The following is a 17,435-nucleotide window of genomic DNA, read 5'->3' on the forward strand; positions in this document are numbered from 1 at the left end:
AAACATGACATCAACTAAATGTACCAAATAATAAATAGAATTATTCACAAAACTCTCATTTTTCATTTCCTGCACTTTCAGTTAAAATCGTTATATAAACTTTACATAATTTATTACCACCCTTGAAAAATTGTCAGATATCTATTTTATAAATTTCTACTCAATCTAGAGCCTGTGGATCCCTACAGGCAATGTGTTAGTAAGCATTATATTATATGCATTTTTCCTTGACTTTGTACTCCTTATGTATTGGCCAGGCATGTTTTTTTAAACACTCCAAAAAAAATTTAAATCGACACATACTCACACCCAACTCATCACATTATGAGGCAAAACCCTTGTTGTGACTGCACATCTGAACATCAAGTAGCCATCTATCTACTACGGCCATGTGCTATTTGGGTGTCCTCCCTTAACCTTTTCCACTTACTGGTATCCTGATCACTGAGATGCCTGTACACTGGATCATGCACCACGTGTCCAAAATGTCACAGCTAATATTCTCACACAATGCAAATAGTATGTGTCTCCCAAGATGAGCATTCTTTTAACACAAATGCATCCTAGTCTCACGACCATTCATTGACACAAGAAGTATCAGGACCTTTCGTTCTTTGTCCAATGACCTCATGAGTCCATAAGATCTTCTCAGACATCTCTTAAATGAATATCACTGCAGAGGTAAGTGATTACTTTTACAGGTTTGAAACTTTCACCACAGACACACACTTATGATGCCTGTGTCCAGGAAATCATTGAAGGCCTGAATCTTAGTTTGGATTGCTGCAATCAAGGCATTCATTATTTCCAAACACATGACAGTATTGCCCATAAAGTCAAGGTCAGTAACTTTCCTTTCAATGTCAGTGAATTCCTCACCAACAAAGCCACCCAAGATGCTTGACTCCACCACCTCACACAACACTCAGTTGATGTAAGTATTGAACAGAAAAGAAGCCACATCACTAGTGAACACCAGAATTGATTGGGAAGAGGTCAGAGACTTTGCCCCACTCCTCAGAGCAGTTGCATTACCTGTGTGTGGGCTGACTGTAATATGAAGCAACTCTTTGGAAGTTTCACAGAGGAGATCAGCTGCTCCCTTGTTTTCACTCAGGGTCACCACAGCAGATCAAGGTGGATCTGCATGTTGAATTGGCAGATGTTTATGCCAGATGTCCTTTCTGACACATGTTTGTGACACATCCAGGCTGGATAAACTGATCAGGCGGGCTGGCTCTGTGGTTGGCATGAAGCTGGACTCTGGTGACGGTGGCAGAGAAGAGAAAACACTGGACAAACTGCTGGACATTATGGACGATGCCAGTCACCCTCTGCACACCGTCATCAACAACCAGAGGAGCCTCTTCAGCCACAGACTGCTCCTTCCCAAGTGCAGGACCAACAGACTGAAAAACTCCTTTGTCCCTCAGGCCATCAGACTGTGCAACTCCTCACTCATGGGAGGCAGGAGTAAGAGGAAGACAGAGGACGGGAATGAGAGGAACAGTAGTAGCCAATAAGCCAGCAGCAAGCAGTATGTCTGGTATTTACTATATATTTGTGTATATTTATATTTGCAAATTGCTTTTCACTTTAACTTTTGATACTTTTTGTGCTGCTATGCAATGCTGTTGGAACATTAGTTTCCCTGAGGCAGTCTTCCCAAGGTATTAATAAAGTTCTATCTAATCTAAACTCCACATTACATGGAGAAATGTGGCAGGGGTGGGATTTGAACTGGGAACCTTCCACACCATTCCTTAGAGCAACAAATCCAAACACTGCTAAAATCATCCCACTAAGGCTGCAACGAAGCACTGGTATAACTGCGATGGCATGTGTTGTTGGTTTGGAGGAATGCAGACTTAAGTTTCTCTGTAAGCAGATGGAGGGTCACTACGCCACAAATGTGTTACCTGTTCACAAATGCCTCCTTGTTTCCCCCAGTGCTGTCACAGTCTGCTTCTCAGCTCTTTTTACAGTCCAGAGATTCCACCACGCTGTGCATTATGACTGCTCTGAATGATATTCAGAGTGCCCTCATACGAGTGCCTTCCTCCAGAGCTATGCCTCTATAATGTGTGTGAAGAAGGTGATTTTGCACTGTCTTGTTTAAAAATACAAGGTCAAACTTCCAGAAAATGACTTTTCTGGAACTTCAAATTTTGGTATATTTATTTAGACTACCAAAGAAGGCCCTTTATAAGCCCACAATGGAAAAGCCTCAGGGGAACATAAGCATCCCCAAACCTCCAGTTTTAAGGTGATTTTTCCATCCCATTATGCTGAGAAAAAATCGTGCTGAGAACCCTGTTAACTGCAACTGCATAAACAAAATGCTGTTGTTAAGTGTTTGCAGAACAAACGTTATGGCACTTTCATTCATATGGCAGAACATTTAAAATACAATTGTGCTATACAGTACTTCTGAATTCATTTTTCATATAACAATGTGATTAATCGCGATTAATCATGGAAATCATGCAATTAATCGCTATTAAAAATTTTTTGTCATTGCCCAGCTCTACTTTTAAGTGTTGTGAGAAGGAATGACAACATTACAAAGTGGCAAATGTTTTAGCGTCTAGACTTTTTTTGGAATGTGCAGTCCTGAAATGCAGCAATGCATATTCACTATTAGTCAAAAGGGAAAGAGTGTCCATACCTTTGACTTGTACTGTATATTAAGAAATAAAGTTGACCACACAAAACATTAAATATTTTGGGCTCATACTGTCTGCAGTGAAAGAGTAGTCAAAGTAAATGTAAAAATCATTATGTATTTTTTATTTGCTTATTTTTCCATTTTGTCCCAACATTTTCAGATTTGTGGTTATAAAGGTAAGCTGCTGTAAACTGTCAGGCTTATATAAGTATGTTATTTCTAGTTTGGACCTTTTAGAAAAGGAACTGTCTGAAACCAAATACTTGAGCAACAACAGAAACTAAAAAACTTAACTACCCATTTTTATTTTTACTTACTGGCTTTATTTCAAGGAAGTCAACATCGTGAATGTCACCTGAACTCTCAATAAAAACAGGACACCGTGTGGTTATTGTGGCTCCATATTACACCATTAAACTGGTTTTGACTCTTAAACTGGCTGTGACCTTTTCACGGTCGTGCAGCAGACAACTGAAACAGTCTTTCAAATGGTGATATCAGCACCAAATTCTGCTCAAATTCTCCTTTGACATTACTCTTTTGAAAAAGCACACAGACAACAGGTGGGCAGTTAGCGGTCAACAAAGAATTACTCAGAGGCCAAAATTTAAAAATGCTCCAATCATATTGAAAACTTTCCCACATTATTTGTCTGATCATAACAATTCCACAAAGGTATAGTTTGGACTATCTATGGCTGACATCTGTGGAGTTATGGGGCAAAAAGAGGAAGAATGGTCACAAAGGTCACTTTCAGTTTGTACAGGGGTCAAAAGTTAATGTTGCTCAAATTTTGGTAAAAAAAAAAAAAAGAAAAGAAAAAAAAATTCTAATTATTGGTTGAGTTAATATGATTAATAAAATTAAGGTCAATCTACATTGGCTTCTATGACAAAAATAAAATACGTTACATGTAACATGATAGCTTAGCATAACACATGGTGCATATTACCTTTAAAATATACTATTAATGCATCCAGTAGTTTGCATCACTTTTTACCAAAATTGGAGCAACTTCAACTTTTGACCCCTGTACAAACTGAAACTGACCTTTGTCACCATTTTTGCAGTTTTTACCCCATAACTCTGCACCATCTACTCGTAGATAGCAGAGGTGGGATGAAGTCACCGTCAAGTCACTTTCAAGTCATGAATCAGCAAGTCCCAAGGCAAGTCTCAAGTCATAATGATCACAAATTGTTTGCAAGCTGACTTGAGACTTGCCTTGGGACTTGCAGATTGATGACTTGAGAATGACTTGACAGTGACTTCGTCCCACCTCTGGTAGATAGTCTGAACTATACCTTTTTGGAAATTTTGTGATCAGATAAATATGATTGGAGCATTTTAAAATTTTGACTCCTGTGATTGAATGAATAAATTAATTCATCTGGCACACACAGACTCAAATATCAATAATAATAAAAAAAAGCTCATAAAGAAAACAATTTAACAACATACCCATGTGCCTGAAAGGGTGTAGGCAGAAGTAAAAGCTTATAAATGCCCATCCCTTTAACCATAAAAATAAAAATTTATACATATGTATATATACCCACAATAATGAATACAATGTATAAATTAATCACTGAACTAAAATGTCAAAACACAACCATGCAAACAACAGTACAGAATGCATACCCCCCCCCCCCCCCCCCAAAAAAAAAACAAAAAAAAACAAAATCGATACACCTAATTCATCTTGCTACAACCCCTGGCAAAAATTATGGAATCACCGGCCTCGGAGGATGTTCATTCAGTTGTTTAATTTTGTAGAAAAAAAGCAGATCACAGACATGACACAAAACTAAAGTCATTTCAAATGGCAACTTTCAGGGCTTAAGAAACACTATAAGAAATCAGGAAAAAAAATTGTGGCAGTCAGTAACGGTTACTTTTTTAGACCAAGCAGAGGGATATAAATATAAATATAAATACGGAATCACTCAATTCTGAGGAAAAAATTATGGAATCATGAAAAACAAAAGAAAGCTCCAACACATCACTAGTATTTTGTTGCACCACCTCTGGCTTTTATAACAGCTTGCAGTCTCTGAGGCATGGACTTAATGAGTGCCAAACAGTACTCTTCATCAATCTGGCTCCAACTTTCTCTGATTGCTGTTGCCAGATCAGCTTTGCAGGTTGGAGCCTTGTCATGGACCATTTTCTTCAAATTCCACCAAAGATTTTCAATTGGATTAAGATCCCGACTATTTGCAGGCCATGACATTGACCCTGTGTGTATTTTTGCAAGGAATGTTTTCACAGTTTTTGCTCTATGGCAAGATGCATTATCATCTTAAAAAATGATTTCATCATCCCCAAACATCCTTTCAATTGATGGGATAAGAAAAGTGTCCAAAATATCAACGTAGACTTGTGCATTTATTAATGATGTAATGACAGCCATCTCCCCAGTGCCTTTACCTGACATGCAGCCCCATATCATCAATGACTGTGGAAATTTACATGTTCTCTTCACGCAGTCATCTTTATAAATCTCATTGGAACGGCACCAAACAAAAGTTCTAGCATCATCACCTTGCGCAATGCAGATTTGAGATCATCACTGAATATGACTTTCATCCAGTCATCCACAGTCCACGATTGCTTTTCCTTAGCCCATTGTAACCTTGTTTTTTTCTGTTTAGGTGTTAATGATGGCTTTCATTTAGCTTTTCTGTATGTAAATCCCATTTCCTTTAGGCGGTTTCTTACACTTCGGTCACAGACGTTGACTCCAGTTTCCTCCCATTCGTTCCTCATTTGTTTTGTTGTGCATTTTTGATTTTTGAGACATATTGCTTTAAGTTTTCTGTCTTGACGCTTTGATGTCTTCCTTGGTCTACCAGTATGTTTGCCTTTAACAACCTTCCCATGTTGTTTGTATTTGGTCCAGAGTTTAGACACAGCTGACTGTGAACAACCAACATCTTTTGTAACATTGCATGATTTACCCTCTTTTAAGAGTTTGATAATCCTCTCCTTTGTTTCCATTGACATCTCTCGTGTTGGAGCCATGATTCATGTCGGTCCACTTGGTGCAACAGCTCTCCAAGGTGTGATCACTCCTTTTTAGATGCAGACTAACGAGCAGATCTGATTTGATGCAGGTGTTAGTTTTGGGGATGAAAATTTACAGGGTGATTCCATAATTTATTCCTCAGAATTGAGTGAGTCCATATTTTTTTTCCTCTGCTTGGTCTAAAAAAGTAACCGTTACTGACTGCCACAATTTTTTTTTTCTTGATTTCTTATAGTGTTTCTTAAGCCCTGAAAGTTGACATTTGAAATGACTTTAGTTTTGTGTCATGTCTGTGATCTGCTTTTTTTCTACAAAATTAAACAACTGAATGAACATCCTCTGAGGCCGGTGATTCCATAATTTTTGCCAGGGGTTGTATAATAAGTAATTAAATGATTTTTAAAAAGCCTTTTAAAGCCAACCAAGTTGCCAAATAATTTGATGTTATCAGGACACTTATTCCAAATGTTAACACCCTTAACAGAAAGACAATTTTTGACCCCTGTGTAATCCTTCATTGACCCCTACCTGGCTGCCTACTGAAAATTCATGTGGCCTGTTTGTGTTTTCAAAAGAGTAATGTCTAAGGAGTATTTCTACTGAATTTGGTGCTTGTATAACTATTTGAAAGATTACTCTGTATTCTGTTATCTGCTGCAGTACAGGGAGTTATGTTGGAGTTTGTGTGGCTGCATTTTGGGAATCTGGAGGTGTGAGTGATCATGCCAGAATAATGACTCTTTGAATTTTAATGAAACAGGAGAAACACAGCACAAAGCAGCTTTCATGGCTTACACATGCAGCAGGTTGCACATTTAATCTTTCAAAGGAACCTTTGGTTTCCCGTCTCCTATCAAGGGATTTCATCTTACCTAATCCCTTCTGGCATCTGCTTTAGTATACCAGCGAGTAATCAGGAAGTATAGATGGTCAACGTATTTTTGAGCAAATGTGTAGCTCTTGCTATATATATATATCGTATATCTCAGTTGGAGAGGGATAACAGGGTAAGACTTTGGCAGCAGCTGTGCATGCGTTTGATGATAAAGCTGATCTTTATCACACTAAAATTCACTTAACAACCATAAATGCATTATTTTTTTATGTACTTTTTTACTGTTGCAACCCATCACTACATTATACGCATGCAAACTCAAACCACACAAACTATAAATCCTTCAATATATGTATATGGAAAAGTATATATGACGTGAGGCTCTAATAATAAATTATGGCTTGCACAGCTCCTCATAGTTTAGCTCATTTCCAATGCTGACTATAATTTTCTCCTGTTAAATTCGTTACCTTGCCTTTAATCCGGCGATGTCGATGGCTGTGTGGTCAGAAATGGTCAACCAGCTGTCCCATTAACTCGGGTGAAGAAAACGTGATTGTTACTGTGAAGACTGGCCTGGATGATCCTCCCACATGATGGAAATACCAACAATGTCGCTATTTTCACTCTCAGCCACTTCGGATTATAATGTGTTCATTATTGCCTAGAAAACACCCGGTTCAGCAAAAGCCAGCTCAGAATGCCCAAAAATCACTTCTTCACTCATTTTTACAGATGTAGTTTTCAGTCAAATCCAAGGATTTTGTCAGGCAGACAACAATGTTTTGGAAGTAAGCAGCTATGGAAGAGAGAACAACAAAACCCATTAGAGGGCATTCAGAGTGAAAAAGGTCCACCAAGGTCCACAGGAGCTCAGTTCTTACAGTCTCTGTTGACATTTTTCTTTCTTTGTTCACCTTTGCTGAGGTTTGATTCTGATTGTTACCCTTTGATCCTGATTACTCATCACTGATCCTGATTTTTGATTCCCATTGCTGACCTTTGATCCTGATATTCTACCATTATCAGTTATCTTTGACTGTGACCTGTGATTCTCATTAACTAATTTAATCCTGGTCTTTGATCTGGATCTCTCACCTACGATCTTGACCCCTCATCTCTGATCTGAATTTTTGATCCTCATTGCTGACATTTTATACTGGTCTTGGATTAGATATGTGATGTTCATTGTGTACCTATTATCCTGCCCATGCCTACTTTGATCCTTCGTCGATCCTAGTTTGATCCTCCTTTGATCCTCCTTTGGTCATGAGTTTTCTCTATCGTAGACCACTGATCCTGATCTTTTATCCTGATCAGTCATCTTTGATTCAGTTTTTGATCCTCATCGCTGTTCTTTGATCATTATCTTTGATCCTGACTTTTGATCTTCATTGCTGACATTTGATCCTGGCCTTTGATCCTGGTTGCTCCTCCTTTGATCCAGATATTTGATCCTCATTGTGGAGATTTGATCTTGAATTTAGTTGTTAATTGACAAACACATAACGCCCTTGTTGATAGTGAACAACCTGATGCTTAAAAACACACAAGGGGGATTTTCCTTGCCAGTGTTGCCTTGATCAGGGGGATTGGGCAAGGTTAGACCTTACCCTTGTGAAGCACCTTGGGGTGACTTATGTTGTGATTTGGTGCTATATAAATAAATATATTGAATTCAACTGCAATTGAACTGTTAAATTACAATATAAGACACAAATGTTACAAAAGACTTGGTTCATGCTTCAAGACATATATGGTCCCCTCCAAAAGTATTGGAACACTTGGTATTTCACACTTTGTTTATGCCATTTCAAATACAAAAAAAATAAAAATTCTAAAATTATCATCCTTGAAACTCAAACTCAAAGCAAATCTCTACAACTTGATGAAAATTAATTAAAAATATAAAAGCCAAGATGACTGGTTGCATAAGTAATGAAATGCTTTGGTATGATACCTGAAAATAATCAGTTTTATTGCCAGTTTTCTTCAGACAGGTCAGGGGATGGATACTTGAACATTTCCAAGTCACTGAATATGTCTTGGACTATTTACATCAGTTATGAAGAAATACAAATAGTATGGCACTCTGAGGTAAATCTGCGTGGAACAGACAGTTCTCAAAAACTAAGTGACTGAGCAAGAAGGAAAAGGGTGAGGAAAGACACCAAGACACCCAGACAACCCAGAAAAAGTTATACACAGCAAAATCAGAAGTGTTAAATTAACCCTGACAGTGTCTGTATGGGTCCACACTGGGTCAGTGAGGAATATATAGACACTGGCAGTGTTAATTTAACACTCTCAGTGTTAATTTTACACTGGTGATTTTGCTGTGTAGGGTTCTCTGGCTGTCATTGGAAAAATTGTGCGTGATGAAAGTTCGTATTTTGTATCCCCAGTTATACAGCTTCATGATGAAGTGGCACAGAGGAGGATTTTCTTTCACCAAAACACCAAATCTAGGCTTGCATCTCAGACGTACCTTCTGGCAAATTGTAGCTGAAATTTCAGGTCTTCTTTTTAAGAAAATCACCCTCTATGAAATAATAATAGATGGTCATCAATTTTTAAAAAAATGTTTTGCACAGGGGGTTGAAAATTAAAAATATATATTTGGTATTCATCTCTACTTAATTCAATGTAAAGTAGATTTAGCCCTTCCCACAAACCTTAGTTGTCTGATGATATGTATAAAGTACTAATCCCACCTAAAAAAGAGGAAATAGAATGTATTATATTCATGTATACAGTGCATCCAGAAAGTATTCACAGAATTGCACTTTTTCCACATTTTGTTATGCTACAGACTTATTCCAAAATGGATGAAATTAATTTTTCCCTCAAACTTCAACACACTGTCGCGGCTCGTCTTTAGTCTTCTCAGGATGTCGTCTTTTAGATAACACAAACTAATTGCAAGTGATATGCTAGAAAATGACACAACACTTTAGAATAATTCAGCCTTAAGCAAGATAAAATGCACAGAGTTTTTAAGTTTATTTAAGCCTTCGACACAAAGCTTAGACAAACTGAGTCCTCTAGAGAGACTGAATATGACAACCGCGCTCGTCTATTTATTGGAGACCCGCGGGCATCGCTCCTCCTTCGACTTTTTTATTTATTTCATTCCCAAGACATGGTTTTCTATTGGAAGCGTCCTCTAGTGAACCCTAAGCAGGTGTTAGGCCATTATTTCAATGTGACAAACGCTCCCATTAAAACATGAAGGATTTACAACTGATTTTTTTTAAAAGACCTTCAGCCACAGGTGCAGCTGGCCTGAGGCCCCCTCCGCACGTGGCCTCAGCCACACGTGCAGCTGGCCTGAGGCCCCCTCCGCACGTGGCCTCAGCCACACGTGCAGCTGGCCTGAGGCCCCCGCACGTGGCCTGCGGGAAAGCACCTAAAAGGCCTTGGAAAGCCCCTGACAGACTAAATGACTAATAGAGCCCTTTTTTTGGGTTGAACACCTGCTAGTTCAACCAGAGGACATACAGTTCGGATCAGGACACTTGATAGTTCATCACAGTTCAAATATGGACCTAAAAATTCTTCTACAGTCCCTCCTCTGGGACTCGAAAGAGTCCCATTACATCAACTATACTCTTGGGTTGTTTGCTGACAAGACATCCTCATTTGTGCATTGCAATAAAAAAGAAAAACACATCACTCGAGTTACTGATAACTCTGGTGCGGATATGAATATCAGTGATACTTCACACGGTAAATATATTGCAGTGCAGGTGAACCTACATACTAAGGCACAAGGTGAGCAATTAGCTGGATTATATCAACACAAGGTGACATTCAAACATTGAGTTTTGGTGTAATTCAAGGCACTTAAAATGGCCACATAAAACAAGTTACATCAACCTCTTAATCATGGCAAAGTAAAGGCTTCACATTGACATCAGTGCAACCAATCATCTTCTGGCATCTATTGACTCACTCAACCAGAGGCTCCAACCCATTATACTTGGTTCTACATATTATTTTGTTAAAGCGTCACACATTTATTATTTAAATGCATCAAATAACCCCTACGTTACCACTATTTAGTCAACCAATCAAGAAACTATTCTAAGGTTAGCGCAGCTATGTCTAGTTAAATGATAAACACAATAAATGGTTTCCCTTCATGTCCGTCCTTAAGTCATTTGCCTTAGTCAATCATATAATGGTTTTCATTATAGGCCATTTCTCAACATTCTCCACTTTGTTTTTCTTCTTTTTCAGCTTGTTTTCTAATGCCCTTTTTGGCCAGACACCAAATTTAGGCGATGCATGTCTCTTGAGGCATGCTATAATTTAAGAAAAAGGGGTCCCTATGGTGCATTTTTACTACTAAATCTACAAACACGCCGTGTAAGGGTCCCCTTTTTATAACTTTGCAATGTGATATCTATGTGTATGCATTTAGCTTTATCTGTGTTACGCAGATGATGGTAAGGACAGACATTTACCCAACTTTCGTTACTAACATATATCCTTCTTTGTTTTTAGTTACACTCAGATTTCTGAAACCAGTCCGCAATTCAAACTCAAGAACCAAGATCATAGTCCGTGTTCAGTGCCATTACGTCAGTCCGCGCTCCTCAGCATTTACTCAGCATCTGAAGTTTTGGGAGAAGTTGGGGAACATGGGGAGGTTGGCCTTTCAGGGGTAGTGGGGGGAGGATCAGGAATTCTGGCTTTCAGACAGTCGTGCAGTTCTCTGATGGATCTTTCCAGCTCCTTGTGCTGCTTGGCCAGGTTGTACAGGGCCCCCAGAGAATTCTTGCCCACATTCAGGGTGGTGGTGGCCAGTCCTAGCTGCTCCCTTTCCATATGCTCCATCATGCTGGCTAGCATGTCCATACTAGACTGAAGACCACACAGTTGAGTATGGAGGCCCTCCTGAGCACAAGAGATGTTGGCATTGTCACGGTGTATCCTGAACAGGTATGCAGCTGTCTGACTTAGTTGTGGCATGATTTCCTCAAATAGCTCATGGGGAATGTGATTTGTGAGGGGCAGGAGCTGCTCCAAGGTTTTTGGAACAGACTCTTGTGGAAGACGAAGCTCTCGAACCAAGATTGCCATGTCCTGTGGGGTGACCATGACCAGATTAAGGTTGTGCTGTCCAGGGGACAGGAAGTACAAGGGGGAAGGCATTTCGTGTGTGGGGGGAGTATTGTTGATGTCGCACAGGCAAGTGGGTGGGACACTCTGGGCATTTAGCAGCCTGTACAAAGCTCCCCTCTGTCCTGGTGGGTGAGTTCGGCTAAGGTCTACCCCTGCTGATCCTCCTCCAGAGGTACTGGGCTGATCAGAATATCTCTCCTGCCTTGGGGATGGAAAGCTGGGGACAGGTCCTAGCAGTGAATTGGGTCTAGGATGCACTCGGGCGGTTGCTGCATATGGCCGACCTTGGCTGCCTCCCCTGGAGGGTATCGTTGCCACTGGCACATGTGACTGTCTCCATGGCTGTTCCTGAGTCCAAAGGGTCTTTCAGGTGATGGTGGAGTCCTCGGGCCGACTCTTGCTGCAGGCAGATTCTGTGAAGCCGTCATCGCCAGGTGCTGGAACGATGAAGATCCTTCTGTTGCCAACTGGTTTAGCTGCTGGATGGAAGGCGGCTGTGGCGACCAATCATGTCTCGACCATCCCTCCTGTATATCCTCTTCTCCAAACAGTTCTGAGAGTAAAATCAGACTTGATAGAGGCAGATCAGGCATAGGTCCCTGATCAGGGGAGTCTGGTCTCTCAGCCATACTCCTGTGTCCTAGTAATATACATATACGTTCATTATTACAGCTCCATGTCATTCTTTCAGATATTGTCTATCCTATCCCTCATTTTTGTGGGTGCATGTGTGTAAATGTAAATGTGTGTGCATGTCTTCTTCCTCGTCTACAATATCACCAAGCACGGTCCATCCCAGTCCTCCCTATCTGGGGTGTACGCCACAATATTAGGGAGCTGGGGGCTGTCGGGGAGGATAATTGGTATTTCATCCATTTCCATATATTCTGGTTCTCTGTCTGTTTCGTTTGTGCTTTCTTCTAGGGCTCGGATGGCTAACAGTGGGAGCTGTCCTACTGTGGATGAAATCAATTTATTGACCAGAAATTTTATCAAGGGAATACCACAACATATTACCAGCAAGACCGCCACCCCTGTTAGTGCCAAGATTACACCTATCTGGTACAACCAGTCTTTCCATGATATCCACCCTCTCCTTAGAGTCCCAAACAGTGAAAACAGTGGGCCAATATTCATTCCATTCCCTACAATGTATCCAGAATCGTCAGTTTCATTTCTCCCTCCTATGGAGTTACTTAACAGTTCCTGTTGCATCTCTTCAAGTGTGATTAAGAGCTCTGTCAAATTTCCGTCTTCCCCTGTACGCATGGGAATAGCTGTGCAACATTCGGTGGCTTTGATCATAATACAAACTCCTTGTTCATCAGCCATCATCATCTCGATAGCTAATCTATTTTGCATTGTCATTAGCGAGGTGGCGTGCAGTTGTTCGGTTAAGGCTCCTACTGCTGCCAATGTCCAGTTCAGGTATCTTTGCTGATTATACCACAAGTAATTAATCCACTGCACCTCCTGGAACCTAGAACGGATTTTTGGAGTAACCCCGAACAGAGCCAATGCCCATCCCCATTTATCCGCATCTTCATCTGCTTTAACTCTGCTACTGTCTATGGCTTCTAACTGTCGGGGTATCCCTTCTGGTATCCCGTTTCTTACTGTGATGTTGTAGTCTGTTTTAAACGTCATTATTCCTCTTTTCTTACGAAGTTTCTGTGGCATGGGTTGTATTGAATTTGGCATTTCAATTACTGTTATAGCTCCTGTGAGCATCACAGGAGCACAAAGGCCCTTCCAATTAGGGGACAGCGATGACAGGAGTTTCCTTTTTTGTCCGCATATCCAAAAGATGTCAGCTAAGGGTACCGTTCCCTTAGCTAAATTTGGAGTAGATACCCATGAAGCATGGGTGAGATTCAGTCCAATTACAGACCCCCCTGTGGCCGGTACTATTTGTTCACACTGTATGCCTGCTGCTAGCAGGGTGTGACAGACGGTAATGTTCCATGCTGTTTTGGCCGGTTTGTATTCTTGCTGCTTTTGCATACACTGTATGTGGTGTTTTGGCTGGGTCGTCCCTACCTGCCAATCACTTATGTATTGTGCTACTAAGCCTTTAGCTATACAGAATGGGTGTATCATCCCTTTCTCTATTTTAATCATAGGTGGAACGGTTCCTTCTGTACTTAGGGGCACTGGACAAAGTTTACTGTCGGCAGCATATTTTTCATCACCTACTGCCATTTTCATAACACATTGTGTATAGCATTCTGCTTGGTCTGAGTTATGTTGGGGACTCCTATAACAGTTGTTGATATCAGGTAGGGGTTTAGCCTGAGGTATCACACCTTTCCGGTGACAGGCTATGCAAGGCTTTTCACTGATCTGCCTAGCCGAAAATTTCAACCATTGGTAAAATAAATTGGTCTTCAACCCTTGTGTGCGGGCTAGGTCTGTACTGGGATCCCATCTCCCTAATTGACTGCTTGTTTCTAGGCTTCTAATTGTCCTCTTTTTCCTTGGTTTGATTTTTACCCATTTTGTGGCTTCATGTACTGTAACAGTTACGTCTTGCTTGGTTTCCCTGCATCCTCTTTTATCACAAATTGCCTCTATGTTGAGTGTTCCCTCCTCTTCACATTTGATGCTAATGGCTTCGCCTAATATGTAATCCCCCAGCTTTCCCTGTATTCCTATGTTCTTGTAGGCTTTTGATTTAATGTATACCAAATTATATGTTTTTCCTGTGTTTAGAATGCCTTGTTTAGCTGCTATTGCGGCCATGGCCACGGCACAGTCCGTTGTATGTTTTGGATGTCTATTTTCTCCCATACTGACCACCAGTAGTGTTGTCAATCCCTTGAATAATTCCTTAATCATTGCTCTGATGACTGTTGAGATGTGCTACTAGATGTGCTACTAAGTGAGCCATCACTAGATGAGCTGTCACTAGGGATGTGTGGTGTATCTGTGCTTTGTCTGGGTTGTACTTCCTGCGGTTCTTCTGTCGGTAAATCTACTGAGTTGCTGTCCGAGTCTGATGTCTCCTGTGGCCTGTCTATCTGTCGGTCTGTATTTCTGTCTGTCTGTTGGCCTGCGTCTCCAGTTGTCTCTGAGTCTGCATCTGAGTCTGTCGCTGCTCTATCTGGCAGGGATCCACTACTCTCTGAAGCTGTGCGTCGTCTTTGTTCAATCAGTCTCTGTGAGCGCCTTGGCCGGTGTTCGCCTGGCTGCAGGGAGGCGTGGCCTTCCCTCGGTGCTTCTTCTGGCTGCAGGGAGGCGTGGCCGTCCCTCGGTGCTGCTGTAGGGTCTCTGGCTTCTCCTGCTTCCCCCCTTGGCCCGGCGGCTCTGCCAAGACGAGCTTGCCGAGGCCGCAGGGGCGCTGGGCTACCAACCCTACAGCAGTGGTTTAAATGAAACCAAGTGTCCTTACCGTCTACTTTGACTGCTGTACGTGAGGCAAGAATAACTTTGAAAGGACCTTCTCGGCGGGGCCTGTCCCACTTCTTTTTGAACACCTTGACGTAAACCAGATCACCAGGCTGGATGCTCTGATTTTCAAGTGGAATCTCTGCTTCTCTGTCTTCTGTAGCACCTTTGACCTGCAAAAAGATAGTTTTGTGTATTTGGGTTAACTGTCTCAGATAATTATGCCATTCGTCTTGTAGCTGCTCCAGCGATGGTCCTTCGTAGGGTCCTCTCAGGTATGGAATAGGCATCGGCCGACCTGTAAGAGCTTCAAATGGTGTCAAATGGGTTAGTCGGTTAGTTTGTGAGCGCATTGACAATAAAGCAAGCGGCAACGCATCCAGCCAGGTTAGTTTGCCATTGCTGTCTGCTATGATTTTTGCTAGTTTGTTCTTTAAAATGCCATTAGCCCGTTCCACCGCCCCATTTGATTGGGGGTGATAAACACACCCAAACTTCTGTTTGATACCCAATTGTTTGAATGTTTCTTGTGTAACCTTGGCTACAAAAGCCCTACCGTTGTCAGATGAGATAGTATCTGGAATGCCAAATCTTGGAAAGACATCTCGGCACAAGAATTTGGCTACCGTTTTATGGTCTTGATTTGCAGAGGCTACTGCCTCAATCCATCGGCTGAATCTGCATATCACTACCAAAACATATCTCATTCGTTTAACTCGATTTTCAGCTCCCATGTCTATGAAATCCATCATAAGATGTCTGAATGGCCCATCAGGGACCGGAATGTGGGCTAAAGGGGCTGTGAATGATTTCCGGACCTTGTACTGTGCACATACCTCACACTCATTCAACAAACGGTCCACTGTTGCTGCCATATATGGTGACCACCAGACAGCTTTTAGTTTGTTCATAATTTGGACTCGCGAACAATGATCGGGTCCGTGGGCCCAAATGATTGCATGTCGTAATAAATTGGTGGGTAACACAAAATGTCCATGACTACTGCGCCACAGCTTGTCCGCTGGCCCCTGACTGCGTGTCTCAATAGCGCCTCGTTTAACCCACATTCGTTTTTCTTCTCCACTGGCCCTACTTTGAGCCACTATCAGTGCGTCAAGTGAAACCAGTGGGGCACAATCTTGGATGGTTAGCAGGGGAAACATATTTTCTCCTTGTGCTCCTTTGCGCGCTGCGTCATCTGCTAGATTGTTACCTTGAGCTATGATGTTATTATTCTTTTGATGACCTGCACATTTAATGATGGCTACCTCAGACGGTAATTGGAGAGCTTGTAACAGTTGGGAAATCGCTTCTCCATGAGTGACAGGGGTGCCATCTGCTCTCAGGAATCCCCTTTGTTTCCAAATGTTTGCATGTACATGACATACGCCATAAGCGTAGGCTGAGTCTGTGTAGATATTAACACGTTGATCTTTAGCTATCTGGCAAGCCATAGTTAAGGCTTTGATTTCTGCCAGTTGGGCTGAACAAGGCTGATCAATTCCTTGGGACTCCAGTAATTCAAAGGTCTCGCCATCCGTGTTTAGTTTAACAATCCCCATACCCGCATGCAATCCCGCGGCATCCCGAAAGCATGAGCCATCCACGAACAGGGTTAGATCTGCATCTATGGCGTGATTATACAAATGTTCTCTGGCTCTCAAAAATTTCTCTGTCTCTGCCACACAGTTATGTGGAGTACCATCTAACGGTGTGGTCAATTTGGTGGCGGGATTCACCGTGTGACAACGTTGTATTGTTATTTCTGGAGCGGACAACACAACTTCATATCCAGTGCGTCTAGCTTGTGTTAAGACAAAACGTTGACTGGTTAGCAGGGCATGTAACTGATGCGACGTGTACAACGTTACTGCATGTCCCATGATTATGGATGATGCTTTTTGAAATGCAAAGGCAGCTGCTGCTAGACCCTGATAGCATGGTGGCAATCCTGTTTCAATGTTGTCAAGCTTTGTACTATAATAGGCCAATGGTTGTTTTCCTTCATTTGTTTCCTGCATTAGTACAGCACAAGCATAACCAGCTTTTTCAGTAACATACAAATGGAAAGGTTTCCTATAATCTGGGTTACCTAACGCGGGAGCAGATTGCATGTCTGTTTTTAGGGCCTCAAAAGCTCCCGTTGCCTGATCTGTCCAGACGAGGAGAGCTGCATTGCTTGTTTGCCCCACTGCTCTAATCATGGCACGCAAAGGTGCAGTTTTTATAGCATAATCACAAATCCACGGCCGACTGTACCCTGCCATCCCAAGGAATGAAAGCATCTGTCCCACTGTTTGGGGTTTGGGAGCCTTGATTATAGCCTCCACTTGGCTTGGGGCTATACATCGCGTGGTCCCACACAACTGTCTTCCCAAGTATTCTAC

The 17,435-nt window shown here is 41.6% G+C and overlaps 1 long non-coding RNA gene across 1 annotated transcript; it reads right to left on the reverse strand.

The window, feature by feature from the left end:
- Window positions 1-1,113: 1,113 nt before the first annotated feature.
- Window positions 1,114-16,836, reverse strand: LOC117520709. The gene is made up of 3 exons (XR_004563740.1): window positions 16,825-16,836; window positions 12,752-12,757; window positions 1,114-1,180 (listed from the first exon to the last, which is right to left on the reverse strand). It is a non-coding gene; the product is annotated as an uncharacterized LOC117520709 (long non-coding RNA).
- Between the last annotated feature and the right edge of the window lie 599 nt (window positions 16,837-17,435).

Source organism: Thalassophryne amazonica, chromosome 11 (genome assembly GCF_902500255.1).
Source record: "Thalassophryne amazonica chromosome 11, fThaAma1.1, whole genome shotgun sequence".
Taxonomy (NCBI): Eukaryota; Metazoa; Chordata; class Actinopteri; order Batrachoidiformes; family Batrachoididae; genus Thalassophryne; species Thalassophryne amazonica.